This window comes from Hyperolius riggenbachi, chromosome 8 (assembly GCF_040937935.1).
Source record: "Hyperolius riggenbachi isolate aHypRig1 chromosome 8, aHypRig1.pri, whole genome shotgun sequence".
In the NCBI taxonomy this organism is placed as follows: domain Eukaryota; kingdom Metazoa; phylum Chordata; class Amphibia; order Anura; family Hyperoliidae; genus Hyperolius; species Hyperolius riggenbachi.
The window spans coordinates 149,092,510-149,108,280 of NC_090653.1; the positions used below are offsets into that span (position 1 = coordinate 149,092,510).

The window sequence follows — 15,771 nt, forward strand, 5'->3', positions numbered from 1 at the left end:
ATTAGTCACTTCCGCATGTGACGTTCTGCTGCGCGGGTGTCATGTGCGCGCTCTGCTTGCTTCAGTCGCCGTGAGGTCTGAGCTGTGGGGCAGCGGCAGCGGGGACACAGGAGAGAGAGAGGTAACGGGCTCGCTACTAGTGGGGGCACTTGTCACTATCTAGCTGGGGGGGCTCCTGTCACTATCTAAGTGGGGGGCACCTGTCACTATCTAACTGGGGGGGGCACCTGTCACTATCTAGCTGGGGGGGCTCCTGTCACTATCTAACTGGGAGGGGGGCTCCTGTCACTATCTAACTAGGGGGGCACCTGTCACTATCTAGCTGGGGGGGCACCTGTCATCTATCTAGCTGGGGGGGACACCTGTCACTATCTAGCTGGGGGGACACCTGTCACTATCTAGCTGAGGGGGCACCTGTCACTATCTAGCTGGGGGGGCTCCTGTCACTATCTAGCTGGGGGGGACACCTGTCACTATCTAGCTGGGGGACACACCTGTCACTATCTAGCTGTGGGGGACACCTGTCACTATCTAGCTGGGGGGGGACACCTTTCACTATCTAGCTGGGGGGGGGACACCTGTCACTATCTAGCTGGGTGGGGGACACCTGTCACTATCTAGCTGGGGGGACACCTGTCACTATCTAGCTGGGGGGGCACCTGTCACTATCTAGCTTGGGGGCACCTGTCACTATCTAGCTGGGGGGACACCTGTCACTATCTAGCTGGGGGGGCACCTGTCACTATCTAGCTGGGGGGACACCTGTCACTATCTAACTGGGGAGGCTCCTGTCACTATCTAGCTGGGGGGGCACCTGTCGTCTATCTAGCTGGGGGGCACCTGTCACTATCTAGCTGGGGGGACACCTGTCACAATCTAGCTGGGGGGGGCACCTGTCACTATCTAGCTGGGGGGGCACCTGTCACTATCTAGCTGGGGAGGCTCCTGTCACTATCTAACTGGGGGGGCTCCTGTCACTATCTAGCTGGGGGGGCACCTGTCGTCTATCTAGCTGGGGGGACACCTGTCACTATCTAGCTGGGGGGGGACACCTGTCACTATCTAGCTGGGGGACACACCTGTCACTATCTAGCTGTGGGGGACACCTGTCACTATCTAGCTGGGGGGGGGGGACACCTGTCACTATCTAGCTGGGGGGGGGGACACCTGTCACTATCTAGCTGGAAGGGCACCTGTCACTATCTAGCTGGGGGGACACCTGTCACTATCTAGCTGGGGGGGCACCTGTCACTATCTAGCTGGGGGGACACCTGTCACTATCTAGCTGGGGGGCACCTGTCACTATCTAGCTAGGGGGACACCTGTCACTATCTAGCTGGGGGGGGGACACCTGTCACTATCTAGCTGGGGGGGGGACACCTGTCACTATCTAGCTGTGGGGGACACCTGTCACTATCTAGCTGGGGGGGGGGACACCTGTCACTATCTAGCTGGGGGGGACACCTGTCACTATCTAGCTGGGGAGGCTCCTGTCACTATCTAGCTGGGGGGGGGGGGGGGCACCTGTCACTATCTAGCTGGGGGGGCACCTGTCACTATCTAGCTGGGGGGACACCTGTCACTATCTAGCTGGGGGGGCACCTGTCACTACCTAGCTGGGGGGACACCTGTCACTATCTAGCTGAGGGGGCACCTGTCACTATCTAGCTGGGGGGACACCTGTCACTATCTAACTGGGGAGGCTCCTGTCACTATCTAGCTGGGGGGGGCACCTGTCTTCTATCTAGCTGGGGGGACACCTGTCACTATCTAGCTGGGGGGGACACCTGTCACTATCTAGCTTGGGGGGCACCTGTCACTATCTGGGAGGGCACCTGTCACTATCTAGCTGGGGGGGGCACCTGTCACTATCTAGCTGGGGGGACACCTGTCACTAGCTGGGAGGGCACCTGTCACTATCTAGCTGGGAGGGCACCTGTCACTATCTAGCTGGGGGGGCACCTGTCACTATCTAGCTGGGGGGGCACCTGTCACTATCTAGCTGGGGGGGACACCGTCACTATCTAGCTGGGGGGGGACACCTGTCACTATCTAGCTGGGGGGGACACCTGTCACTATCTAGCTGGGGGGGACACCTGTCACTATCTAGCTGGGGGGGGGACACCTGTCACTATTTAGCTGGGGGGGGGAGACACATGTCACTACCTAACTGGGGGGACACCTGTCACTACCTCAACTGGGGGGACACCTGTCGCCTGGCATTTCAGCCCACACATCATCCCCAATCCGGCCCAAAACACTATTGCCAAGCACAGCAGCCAGTAGAGGAGAATTTAGAAGCCAGGTGAGAGGTGTCTACCATATTAAAGGGGAATTCTGCTTATTTATGTGAAATGCTGTCTATTTATGTGCCTCATGACTCCTGTCACTATCTAACTGGGGGGGGCTCCTGTCACTATCTAGCTGGGGGGGCACCTGTCGTCTATCTAGCTGGGGGGACACCTGTCACTATCTAGCTGGGGGGGGACACCTGTCACTATCTAGCTGGGACACACACCTGTCACTATCTAGCTGTGGGGGACACCTGTCACTATCTAGCTGGGGGGGGGGGGACACCTGTCACTATCTAGCTGGGGGGGGGGACACCTGTCACTATCTAGCTGGGGGGGCACCTGTCACTATCTAGCTGGGGGGACACCTGTCACTATCTAGCTGGGGGGGCACCTGTCACTATCTAGCTGGGGGGACACCTGTCACTATCTAGCTGGGGGGGCACCTGTCACTATCTAGCTGGGGGGACACCTGTCACTATCTAGCTGGGGGGGGGGACACCTGTCACTATCTAGCTGGGGGGGGACACCTGTCACTATCTAGCTGTGGGGGACACCTGTCACTATCTAGCTGGGGGGGGGACACCTGTCACTATCTAGCTGGGGAGGCTCCTGTCACTATCTAGCTGGGGGGGGGGCACCTGTCACTATCTAGCTGGGGGGGGCACCTGTCACTATCTAGCTGGGGGGACACCTGTCACTATCTAGCTGGGGGGGCACCTGTCACTACCTAGCTGGGGGGACACCTGTCACTATCTAGCTGGGGGGGCACCTGTCACTATCTAGCTGGGGGGACACCTGTCACTATCTAACTGGGGAGGCTCCTGTCACTATCTAGCTGGGGGGGCACCTGTCTTCTATCTAGCTGGGGGGACACCTGTCACTATCTAGCTGGGGGGGACACCTGTCACTATCTAGCTGGGGGGGCACCTGTCACTATCTGGGAGGGCACCTGTCACTATCTAGCTGGGGGGGCACCTGTCACTATCTAGCTGGGGGGACACCTGTCACTAGCTGGGAGGGCACCTGTCACTAATCTAGCTGGGAGGGCACCTGTCACTATCTAGCTGGGGGGGCACCTGTCACTATCTAGCTGGGGGGACACCTGTCACTATCTAGCTGGGGGGGACACCGTCACTATCTAGCTGCAGGGGACACCTGTCACTATCTAGCTGGGGGGGACACCTGTCACTATCTAGCTGGGGGGGACACCTGTCACTATCTAGCTGGGGGGGGGGGACACCTGTCACTATTTAGCTGGGGGGGGGAGACACATGTCACTACCTAACTGGGGGGACACCTGTCACTACCTCAACTGGGGGGACACCTGTCGCCTGGCATTTCAGCCCACACATCATCCCCAATCCGGCCCAAAACACTATTGCCAAGCACAGCAGCCAGTAGAGGAGAATTTAGAAGCCAGGTGAGAGGTGTCTACCATATTAAAGGGGCATTCTGCTTATTTATGTGAAATGCTGTCTATTTATGTGCCTCATGACTGCTGAATTTGTCGTGTTGGGGGCCTCATGATTGCTGAATTTGTCTTGTTGGGGGCCTCATGATTTGTTGGGGGCATCACGATTGCTGAATTTGTCTTGTTGGGGGCCTCAAGATTGCTGAATGTGTCTTGTTGGAGGCCTCATGATTTTTTGGGGGCCTCATGATTGCTAAATTTGTCTTGTTGGGGGCATCATGATTGCTGAATTTGTCTTCTGGGGGCCTCATGATTGTTGAATTTGTCTTGTTGGGGGCCTCATGATTGCTGAATTTGTCTTGTTGGGGGTCACATGATTGCGAACTGTGAGACTATGGAAAAGCTGAATCGTCATCATGAGACAATAGCATTAAACCTACTTTTTTAGCTTTTTAAAACGGAAAATAAAACTGGGAGGTTCTAAAAAAAACCACATTTTTCAGGAGTAGGATGGATGAAATTGTTTATCTTCACAGTTTATTTTCAACTTGGATTTTCCATAATGTTCATGTATGAGTTAAAACGTTTGTATGTAGTTTAAATTGCTGTTGCCACTTTGCAATAGATAAGTGACTTTTGGGTTGCAGTTTGGACACTCGGCCTCCAAAAGGTTCACCACCACTGTCCTAATCTAATGTCCCACATTGCTAAGTTCATGTAAATTTGTCTCCACCCGTGGCCACACCCGCATTCTGGTCCATGGCCACACCCGTTTTTCGGCGCGGCGCCGCTCTACTCACAACGGATCCCTCGTGTTTTCACCATTATTTTAAATTGCATTTTGTGAAAAGTTCTGCCAATCTAATTGTCCTTTAATTGCATTTTTCTCCGGGGTGGGGGGGGGGTCTGCGGCTCTAGCAAGAACCTTCGGCCTTCCACCATGGGGTCTGAAAAAAAAATGGCCCTCCATGCCCATGAAGTTGGACAGCACTGATTTAGCATATAGTATGAAGAAAGAATGAACTTGCTGAGCGTTTCTTTCCTGTGCATAAAAATGGATTGAAAAATGCATGTCAATGCATTTTTTGTGTGGCCCATAGGTACCGTATTTCGCGCCGTATAAGACGCTCCGGAATATAAGACGCACCCAGGTTTAGAGGGCAAAATCCAGGGAAAAAAAATATACTAATCCTGGTGTGTCCATATTCCAGGAGCGTCTTATAATGGTGTCACCTTCTGTCCCCAGAAGTCCCATTCTGTCCTCTTTGACCTCCTGTGTGTCCCCTTCTGCACCCAGGTGTCCCCTGTGCCCCCAGGTGTCTTCTTCTGTCGCTGGGTGCCCCCCTTCCCCTTCTGCCCACTGTGTGGCTGCTCTTTCCAGCTTCTGTTCCCCAGGTGTCCCCTGTGGTGTTGTCTTATTATGTGACTGCCTCCTCCTGACCCCTGTTTAGCCTCTGTCCAGCCCCCTGTATTTCCCTGCATGTCCCCTTGCCTCCCTGTGTGGTCTCTCTGTCTCCGCTGGTGTGCCGTGTCCCCCCTTCTTTTACCTATGTGGCTGCTCTGACAAGCCCCGTATATGTGCATCAGCTTATGCCTATAAAGTCTTTCCTTGCGTCGTGTGGCCCCGCCCGCCCGTCGGTGTCTCCCCGTGCCTGTTAAAAGAAGTTCTAGACAGCGTATCTTACTACATCCACGCTGCCCGGGGATCGCCGATGTCCTCACTTCTTGCTCTAGTGACCGGCGCTTGTGGAGATGACGTCATCTCCACAAGCGCCGGTCACTAGAGCAAGAAGTGAGGACATCGGCAATCCCCGGGCAGCGTGGATGTAGTAAGATACGCTGTCTAGAACTTCTTTTAACAGGCACGGGGAGACACCGACCGGGAAGGGGGGCGGCGGGACAAAGCGGGCGGGGCCACACTACGCAAGTAAAGACTTTATAGGCATAAGCTGATGCACATATACGGGGCTTGTCAGAGCGGCCACATAGGTAAAAGAAGGGGGGACACGGCACACCAGACATGCGGCTGGGATTATGCAGGGAATCCCCGATGATGCGGCGGGTCGGCGGTTTGTAACGGCGGGCGATCGTAACTCGGGGATTCCCTGCCTTTGCCGTATAAGACGCAGTGACTTTTTCTCCCCATTTTTTGGGGAGAAAAAGTGCGTCTTATACGGCGGAAAATACGGTACGTTTTTCGCACCCATTTTCTGCTCTGCAGCAAAACACGTGATTCTAATAAGTGTGACCCCTGCCTTAGATACAGGGCTGTGGAGTCTAGGATAGTTGGGGCAATTTTGAGGTACCTGGAGTCGGAGTTGTACAAAAATGCACCAGACTGTGACTCCAGACTCTGACTCCTAATACATTTAAACTGTAATTAAAAGAAAAAATATGATAAAATGTTCTATTTCTCAGATAATAGTCGTCACAAATGTCTTGTATATACAGTAATTGCAGTGCTTAGTCCACACAAATGGCATAATAAGCCAATGAAAAGCAGTTACTTGTGCTGCTGCAATAAAGCAGTCGCTGTTTTTAAAAAAATCAGATATTAATATCTGATTGGGATTGTATAATTGATGTATACTAGGGAATCATTTATATATAGGAAATAACATCTCTGCTGTAAGAGTAAAGCCCAATGAGTAATTGTGACACTAGAAGAGATGGTCAGTGAGATGCAAATAATTCTGCGTTGATACAGGTTTATGCAAATTTTGTATACAAATATATGCAGCTTCAAATGGACTAAACAAATTTCACCTTTGTTTGGTTATTGTACATTTTCACACAACATTTGCACAATCCTGCATCAGCTGGTGAGCTGTTTTGCAAACTGACATTCATATATTGTTTTAATATGTATTTTAGTACATAACAAAAGTGTAATCATTTTTTCAATTAGATGCAATTACCTGGTAGATACAATTCTTTTCATCAGATGCGATCTTTCTATGTGATTTTTACTATCGAATTGTACAGAAAACTGCACAGTGTGACAAAAATCAATGTAAAATGATTCTATGGTATACTGGATTTATCCTGAATGTTGGATTTTACAATCGAATAGGAATGGAGAAAATACCCTAATAGACCTGTTTATGGAAACAATCAATAAATACCTTCTGGTTACTTTCGATCGTAAACAACGAGTCGAAAGATCACATCGGATGAAGAAATTGTACCGTTAATGGGCACCTTTAGATGTACCCATAGTTAGATTGCCTAGGGCTCGATCGATGTTCTTGGTTCTTTTATCCTCTCCAAGTACTCTTTCCGAGGACTAGTTTTGATTTCTATTTAAAGGAGTACTGTAGGGGGGCAGGGGGAGAAAGCATGGAACTTACCCGGGGCTTCTAATGGTCCCTCGCAGACATGCTGTGCCTGCGCAGCCAGTCACCGATGCTCCAGACCCCGCCTCCGGTTCACTTCTGGAATTTCCGACTTTAAAGTTGGAAAACCACTTCACTGCGCGACTGTGTCCTTGCTCCCTCTGATGTCACCAGGAGCGTACTGCGCAGGCGCAGACCGTACTGGGCCTGTGCAGTGCGCTCCTGGTGATGTCAGCAGGAGCAAGGGAGCGGCCGCGCAGGCGCAGTGGTTTTTTTACTTTAAAGTTGGAAACTCCAGAAGTGAACCGGAGGCGGGGACCTGAGCATCGGTGAGTAGCTGTGCGTGCACAGGACGTCTGCGGGGGGCCATTAGAAGCACTAGGTAAGTTCAACTCTTTTTCTCCTACCCCACTACAGTATGCCTTTAATAACTACTCTACAGCTATATCTAAAATTTACTTAAATTTAATCTCTGGTGTACATAAAAAAACGCAGAGGTATCTTTGTGGGACAAGGGAATAGGGAATCGTAAATTAACATGGTGAATTACCTAACAGGGCTGTGGAGTCAGTACAAAATTCTTCCAACTCCGACTCCTCAGTTTCTGAAACCACGACTCCGTCTCCAACTCCGACTCTGGGTACCCAAAATTGCTCAGACTCCGACTCCTCGACTCCGACTCCTTAGTCTAATACTTAACAGGGCTGTGGATTTTGTACAAAAATCATGCGACTCTGACTCCCGACTCCAACTCCTCAGTTTCTGAAACCACGACTCCAACTCCGACTCCGGGTGCCCAAAATTGCCCCGACTCCTCGACTCCGACTCCACAGCCCTGTGACCTAATGCTACATTGCACAATTACAGTATCCCTGCTGACTTGGGCCGGATGGCCACATGTTGACATTGTTATAATGAATGAAACAAGTGATTGGCATTTGTTACCTTGTTTATTATGAAAAAATAATTAAAACATTTTGAAAACAAAATCACAGAGGAATGCTAAGGGCTCTTTTACATTTAGAAAGCATGCAGGAGCCGTTCTCCTGCACGCATTATATGCCCGTGTCGTCGGGATGTAGCAGTGTGACGCAATCAGCTGCGGTAGTAATGAATTAACCCGAAGGGAAAATGCCGGCTCCCGACGATTAAAAGCTCCCGGGTGTGTCGTACCGCAACGCACTGAAATGCAGCATCCGGTGTGAAAGGTAAAATATTTTACCTTGGTTAACGCAAAGTTTCGACTTTGTGTTAAAACGCAGCAAATGGGCTCTATTGTGAAAGAGCCCTAAAGCTTAAATGTTAAAAGCTCCCAACACATTGTCTGTTTAATAAGATTCACTGGAAGCCAGTCACAGCTGTGTTCCAGTGTATAGCTCCTCCCTCTTACTGAAAGTGATTCTTTCCTTTTCTATATCAGATATAGGAAAGGTGGAGACGGTTTTCTTCAAGGTATATACTGTAAATAATAAAATAGGGTGACCAAAAAAAAGTCTAAATATGCAGTAATATAAAACAAAAAAATGGGTGACCAAAACAAAGTCTAAATATGGTTTTCTGCAAGGTGGCGGGGCTAAATGTTGGAACCCAGCTGAATGGGGCTCCGGTGAATCTTATTATACAGACGATGTGTCAGGGCATTCACGTTTGAAGTGCTGCTCCTCTATCATCGTATGGTATGCAGGCGTTACCGCAAGTGACAAGTACAAGCTGCAAAGGGTGATCAAGGCTGCGGAGAGAATCATTGGGACACCCCTGCCTCCCCTGGACCTCCTCCACGCATCCAGGCTACGATCTAGGGCAAACAGGATTGCGCAAGATCCCCTCCACCCCGGTAGTCGCTTCTTCATCTGCATGCGCTCAGGCCGCCGCTACAGAACTATTCCCACCAAAACCTCCAGGCACAGGAACTCTTTTTTCCCCCAAGCGGTACGCCTTCTAAACTAGTGCCCCCTACACTGCATATCCACCCAGCATGGCCCCCCGGTCCCCCTGCAGAACTGCCACTTTTAGGCCCTCATATATGCATGTTATGTTCTGTTTTTATTCTGTCTGTGTTTTTATGCACCTTTTGCACAATGTCAGTTATGTTCACTGTATTCACTGTTGTTAACCTGTAATTTTTTGCACTAAGCCCTACGCCTGTGTGTACCATAAATAATTCGCGAAATAAATCTGATTCTGATTCTGAAGTGACAGGCCTGGATGGCCAACAGGGTAAAGTGTCAGCTTTCTGGCCAGAAGTTTTTTGTTCTTAAAAGCAGGTGTCTTCTTAATATAGCTTTTAAGTTCCTCAACTTTGGCAGTGATTAAATGCCTTTTATGTTCCATACTTTCAATCAACAAGATTGTAATATGCAAATTAGAGGACTCGAAGTCAGTGGAATCGTAAACTGAGGAGTCTGAAGATTTTTGTACCAACTCCACCGCCCTGCTTATATGGCCATAATTTTACAACGAAACGAAAAATTTTTGCAATAAAATGTATAATAACAAAAGGAAATCACTAAGTAACCAAGACAGCATATTAACTTTTCTTTTGAAGGCTCATTTTGTAACAAACATGGGTCGTTCATGGACTGATAGGGGCAATTTATAGGTGGCTGATAAAATAAAAGAATGGATTTGTTTTCTTTTTCTACTCTACTAACGTCTTCTGTTTTATAAAATACATGAGAGAGGGTAGAAACCATAACTACCCATCAGTTTTGCCACTCTTATTCTGCAGTCTTGATTGGCATATGCTGCACAATAGCTCAGCAGAAAATTCTGCCTGCGCAAGGACTTGAATGTAAACATTAGTAGACTAGCACAGATGTTTACATGCAAGTGCTAACTGGTGGTAGTGCCTGTAATAAAATGTCTAAACATCTGCTATCTGTCGCTTACATCATTGTTTTGAAAACCAAGCAGTATAACTTCCCATCTATCCAATCATTCATATAAACAGTAGCTCATACAGAACATTCAGTTTTGTACAGTACACTTTATTCTGGCCAACGTAGAGGATTTTAAATTACAGGTTATACAGTGGCTTGCAAAAGTATTCGGCCCCGTTGAAGTTTTGCACATTTTGTCACATTACTGCCACAAACATGAATCAATTTTATTGGAATTCCACATGAAAGACCAATACAAAGTGGTGTACATGTGAGAAGTGGAACGAAAACATGTTTTACAAATAAATAACTGAAAAGTGGGGTGTGCGTAATTATTCAGCCCCCTTTGGTCTGAGTGCAGTCAGTTGCCCAGAGACATTGCCTGATGAGTGCTAATGACTAAATAGAGTGCACCTGTGTGTAATCTAATGTCAGTACAAATAGAGCTGTTCTGTGACGGCCTCAGAGGTTGTTTAGGAGAATATTGGGAGCAACAACACCATGAAGTCCAAAGAACACACCAGACAGGTCAGGGATAAAGTTATTGAGAAATTTAAAGCAGGATTAGGCTACAAAAAGATTTCCAAAGCCTTGAACATCCCACGGAGCACTGTTCAAGCGATCATTCAGAAATGGAAGGAGTATGGCACAACTGTAAACCTACCAAGACAAGGCCGTCCACCTAAACTCACAGGCCGAACAAGGAGAGTGCTGATCAGAAATGCAGTCAAGAGGCCCATGGTGACTCTGGACGAGCTGCAGAGATCTTTAGCTCAGATTGGGGAATCTGTCCATAGGACAGCTATTAGCCGTGCACTGCACAAAGTTGGCCTTTATGGAAGAGTGGCAAGAAGAAAGCCATTGTTAACAGAAAAGCATAAGAAGTTCTGTTTGCAGTTTGCCACAAGCCATGTGGGGGACACAGCAAACATGTGGAAAAAGGTGCTCTGGTCAGATGAGACCAAATGGAACTTTTTGGCCAAAATGCAAAACGCTATGGGCCATATGCAATTCACTTTTTCACCTGAGTTTTCTCCTAGGTGATATTTTTAAACTTGTCAATAAAATGCATTTTAAGCCCCCAGAAGGCAAGAAAATGTTCAAAATAATTTTGTTAGTACTTTCCCCCCAACATTTTGGTACTTTTTTTGTTTGAAAAGTACTGGAAAGCTATTTAAAATCAAAGATAAAAATTATCTCCTAGGAGAAAACTCAGGTGAAAAAGTGAATTGCATATGGCCCCATGTGTGGCAGAAAACTAACACTGCACATCACTCTGAACACCGCATCCCCAGTGTCAAATATGGTGGTGGCAGCATCATGCTCTGGGGGTGCTTCTCTTCAGCAGGGACAGGGAAGCTGGTCAGAGTTGATGGGAAGATGGATGGAGCCAAATACAGGGCAATCTTGGAAGAAAACCTCTTGGAGACCGCAAAAGACTTGAGACTGGGGCAGAGGTTCACCTTCCAGCAGGACAACAACCCTAAACATGAAGCCAGGGCAAAAATGGAATGGTTTAAAACAAAACATATCCATGTGTTAGAATGGCCCAGTCAAAGTCCAGATCTAAATCCAATCGATAATCTGGGGCAAGATCTGAAAACTGCTGTTGACAAACGCTGTCCATCTAATCTGACTGAGCTGGAGCGGTTTTGCAAAGAAGAATGGGCAAGGATTTCAGTCTCTAGATGTGCAAAGCTAGAAGAGACATACCCTAAAAAACTGGCAGCTGTAATTGCAGCAATAGGAGGTTCTACAAAGTATTAACTCAGAGGGCTGAATAATTACGCACACCCCACTTTGCAGTTATTTATTTGTAAAAAAATGTTTGGAATCCTGTATGATATTTATTCCACTTCTCACATGTACACCACTGTGTATTGGTCTTTCATGTGGAATTCCAATAAAACTGATTCATGTTTGTGGCAGTAATGTGACAAAATGTGGAAAACTTCAAGGGGGCCGAATACTTATGCAAGCCACTGTAAAGATGTAAAAGGCACTGTACATCATTAGATGTCACCTTATGATCATCTGCAGTCAGAAGTGTGTACAGAGCTATGAATGATTATTAACAATGAAGTCTACAGCGCTTGTCGTTGAACAATCAGCTCACCCCTCAACACATCACATCCACTGGATAGATATTTTGAAAGATAAATTGTGGGTGATTCACATGCTCTATCTTTCAGTGGGTATGCAGCTTAAAGAGGAACTGTAACCAAGCATTGAACTTTATCCCAATTACTTGAAAAACAAATTAGATCGAGAGCCCCAATAGTGCAATATGTCAATTCAAATGGTAAATTGAGTAAATGCATGAGAAAATCCTCACAAATATGGGTTACCAATCTTTAGGCAGGTTGGGAGATTAGAGCCCCACTCAAGGTTAACTATGTCACTTACCATAGAAATAGAGAAAGGGTAACACCCCTTCACCAAGGGTGGAAACGTTTTTTAATGCTCTTATCCTTACCTGGCGCCTCTGTTTGTACATTGGTTTATTTCATTCCAATCAGTAGCCGATACCCCCTTATCCACGAGAAATCTTTACCTTTTCTCAAACAGATCATCCGGGGTGGGGGGGGTGGGGGGGGGGGGTTGGGGTCTGTATGGCTGATATTGTGGTGAAGCCCCTCCCACAATGTGGTTATAAATAATGGCAGTCCGTACTCTCCAGTTTTTTTCTTATCTGCCAGTAGTAAAGATGATAATGTGCAGGCTGATTGTGGCTCAAACAACATTAATACATTACATGGTGAATATCAATAATTTCTTGATCTGTCGTTTATTTTTTGACTTTTCACTTTGCAATGTATTGATCTATTTTTTCCCCTTTTAACTAAAGCTCCTTTTTTAAATCTGTTTTAAAAAAAAAATTGTCAGGGCTGCACTGAGTGCAAATGTGAAGCACATCAAACACCTTTGGAATGACAAATTAGTGATGTCACTATTTCATATTTCAACTTTACGCCTTTCTGTATCACCAGCCTGCTTATTACACAGTGAGTCACTAGTGTTATAATACTGATTCATTGTTCTGTGAATAGATAGGAAAGCCCTGCCCAGAGTTCTGTTTCAAACTGATCAAATTTATGTATACAGGGTAGCCGTTTATGGAGAATCAAAGCCATCAGGATTTTGTCTAATGGTGTAAAAGTAACCCAAAACTTCCTCATAAAAGACTGAAAAGTGCACTATTCCCTTTTTAAAACAATGAAATGCAAACATTTCTGAGTTCATGCAAGATTATGTAAATTTGTATGCAAGTTTATGCAGCTTCCAAATAGACTTATCAAGTCCCACTAAGGTTTTAATTGATTGGTCCGTTTTCAAGTTGCATACATTTACATACAAGTTTACATAATCCTGCATGAACTCCGAAATACAGTTGTAACGATTGTGGAACTTTCTCCGTGATCAGCGCACAACGTGTGCGCTGACACGGCGGAAATCCTCCACAAGCGTGTACGCACCCGTAGAGGGAAAATTCCTGTCGGCAGATGGCGCTGGGGAGTGCAGAGGAACCAATCCTCTGTACCTCCACAAATGCCAGACAGGAATTGTACGAAGCGCAGAACGCAATCGCAAGAGAGGCGATTGCGAATGAGATGAGCAAAGGGACAGGTTGTATGTGTGTGTGCCAATCCAGTCGCCAGCCAGCGACCGCGCACACACAACAGCAGATATGAAATAGGAACGCGATCGCGAGAGGTGCGATCGCCAGACGTGACACAAGGCAGATCAGAATAGAATACGAGGGTAGCAAAGGCACAGCAAATAATACAATAAGGAGATACGGAAAATAACAAATGCTAGCTAACCGCGAACACCGCACTCATTCGCAACAGTGCACGCGGTTATGCGCGGTCTCCACGTGATAAGCACAATAGAGACAAGCACGCCTAACTAACCATTAACAGACAAACATGAAACAGAGGACGCGAGCGCTTGCTTAACGGTTACCTCACCGAGCCTCCAGCAAGCGTAGCAGACAGACACACGAAAACAGGGACAAGCGAGAGATAGGATCCACAGCACTAGCGAAAAGTGGCTAGCGCGATCCAAGTACAGAGTAGCAGAACAGAAGGATCCCCAGCGCTAGCGAAAAGTGGCTAGCGCGATCCCAGAAGACAGAACAGAAGGATCCCCAGCGCTAGCGAAAAGTAGCTAGTGCGATCCCAGGAGACAGAACAGAAGAGATAGCTGGTAGCAACCGCTGCACCAGCTATACTCCAAGAACAGAGATCAGAACCATTTCCTGTCAACCACCATAGGGACAGGACAATGGCAAACAGGCAAGACAAGACAGAACAGGCAATACAGATAATACAATCCTAACTGCACTAGGGAAATCTGCCTAGCGCAGATTCAGGAATTACTCTAACCTGATGTTTAAACAGAGAGCAAGGCTGACACCCCACCAGGAGTGTTACATAGGACGAAATCCTTATGAACAGCGAAGCATTGTGGGAAAGACATAGTACTTATAGCACACGCCTCCAATGAATGTGGCCAGGCAATTTGCATGACAATGTATGCAAATTCCTCTGCAAGCACAAGCTGCAAAACTGACAGAAGCTCTTCTTTCCAGAGTCCTGCAGCATGCAAACCTACACAATGGTCAAAAGGCTGGCTGCCTGCACAGGCAGCTGAGCAAATCATCACAGTACCCCCCCCCCTCCAGGGTCGAATTCCAGACGACCCTCAAAACTGCTATTAACAACAGACTCAAACTGAAGACTCATGAAGGTCGGGGTAGCCCGACAAGGTCCAATTCCAGAGTCAGTCCACCCGAAACCGACCTCATCGGAAACAGAAGCCACCGAAACATGCCCATCAGTACTACCAGTCTCAGTATAACACCCATCAGGACTGTGACTGCCAGAGAAGAAGCCATCGACAACCTCCAGACAATACCCACCACCTTCCAAGGAGCGTCCGAAAATACCAAACCTGCCACAATACCTGTTCGAAGTGTCCCTTACAACACAAAAGCCACCGTTGATCTTATCCAGGGGACCAAGCAAAATTTCTCCCGGAATCTCCCAGAACCTTTTGAAGCTCCACAGAGATCCCAAGAGGGCAGAACAATCACCAGGCTCACATGGAGAATTACCAAGAACCCCTATGGAACCAATGACAATTCCGGATTCAGAATTACGAGGACACCCATCAAGATCAAGACTTTCAGGGACCACTTCTGGGCATGCAAGCAGGCAGGCTAAATCAGAGCATGTCTCCATCGAGGAAGCATCTGAGTACGCTGGTAACCGAGGCACACTTGGGCTTTCTGGGTCACAGAGCACACTGGGGTACACCAGCACAGGAGAAACCTCAGGACATGTCGGGGAACTGCCAACCTCAGAGTCCGGCACGAGGAAACCAAAACCAGGACTGGGCAGAGAATCATCACGAGCAATGGTCTCAAGCACTGGACTTTCAAAAGAAGACTCGGATTCAAATTCGGAAATTTCTGTGACTGCAATATCATCATTGACTACACATGACTGAAGCTCCACCAGAGCTGAAAAGGTAGCCAGCAAGGCAGCAATGCCTACGGAAGAGGGCAACACCTCAGAAGGACTTGGGGGACAGGAGACATCTCCTACAAGTTCTGCACCCTTTGAGAGGAACTTGGAGACCTCCAGAACATCAAACAAGACCTCAGGAACATAATTTTTCAAGTTTTCTAGGAAGGATTCTGAACTATCCATGTTACAGGGCAAAACTGGAACTTTATTTTGTGGACAGGGCAGATGTCCCAGGAATGGTTCCACCATAACCTGAGACTGGATCTCATCATCATGAGGGGAATGTACAGGTATATTTACTAGAACACACACTGACTC

The 15,771-nt window shown here is 47.7% G+C and overlaps 1 protein-coding gene across 4 annotated transcripts in view; it reads left to right on the top strand.

Annotated features, from left to right (window-relative positions):
• Positions 1-15,771, top strand: part of LOC137527112 (inverted formin-2-like) — a 137,450-nt gene that overhangs the window by 19,008 nt on the left and 102,671 nt on the right. The gene's annotated exons all lie outside the window — the stretch shown is intronic.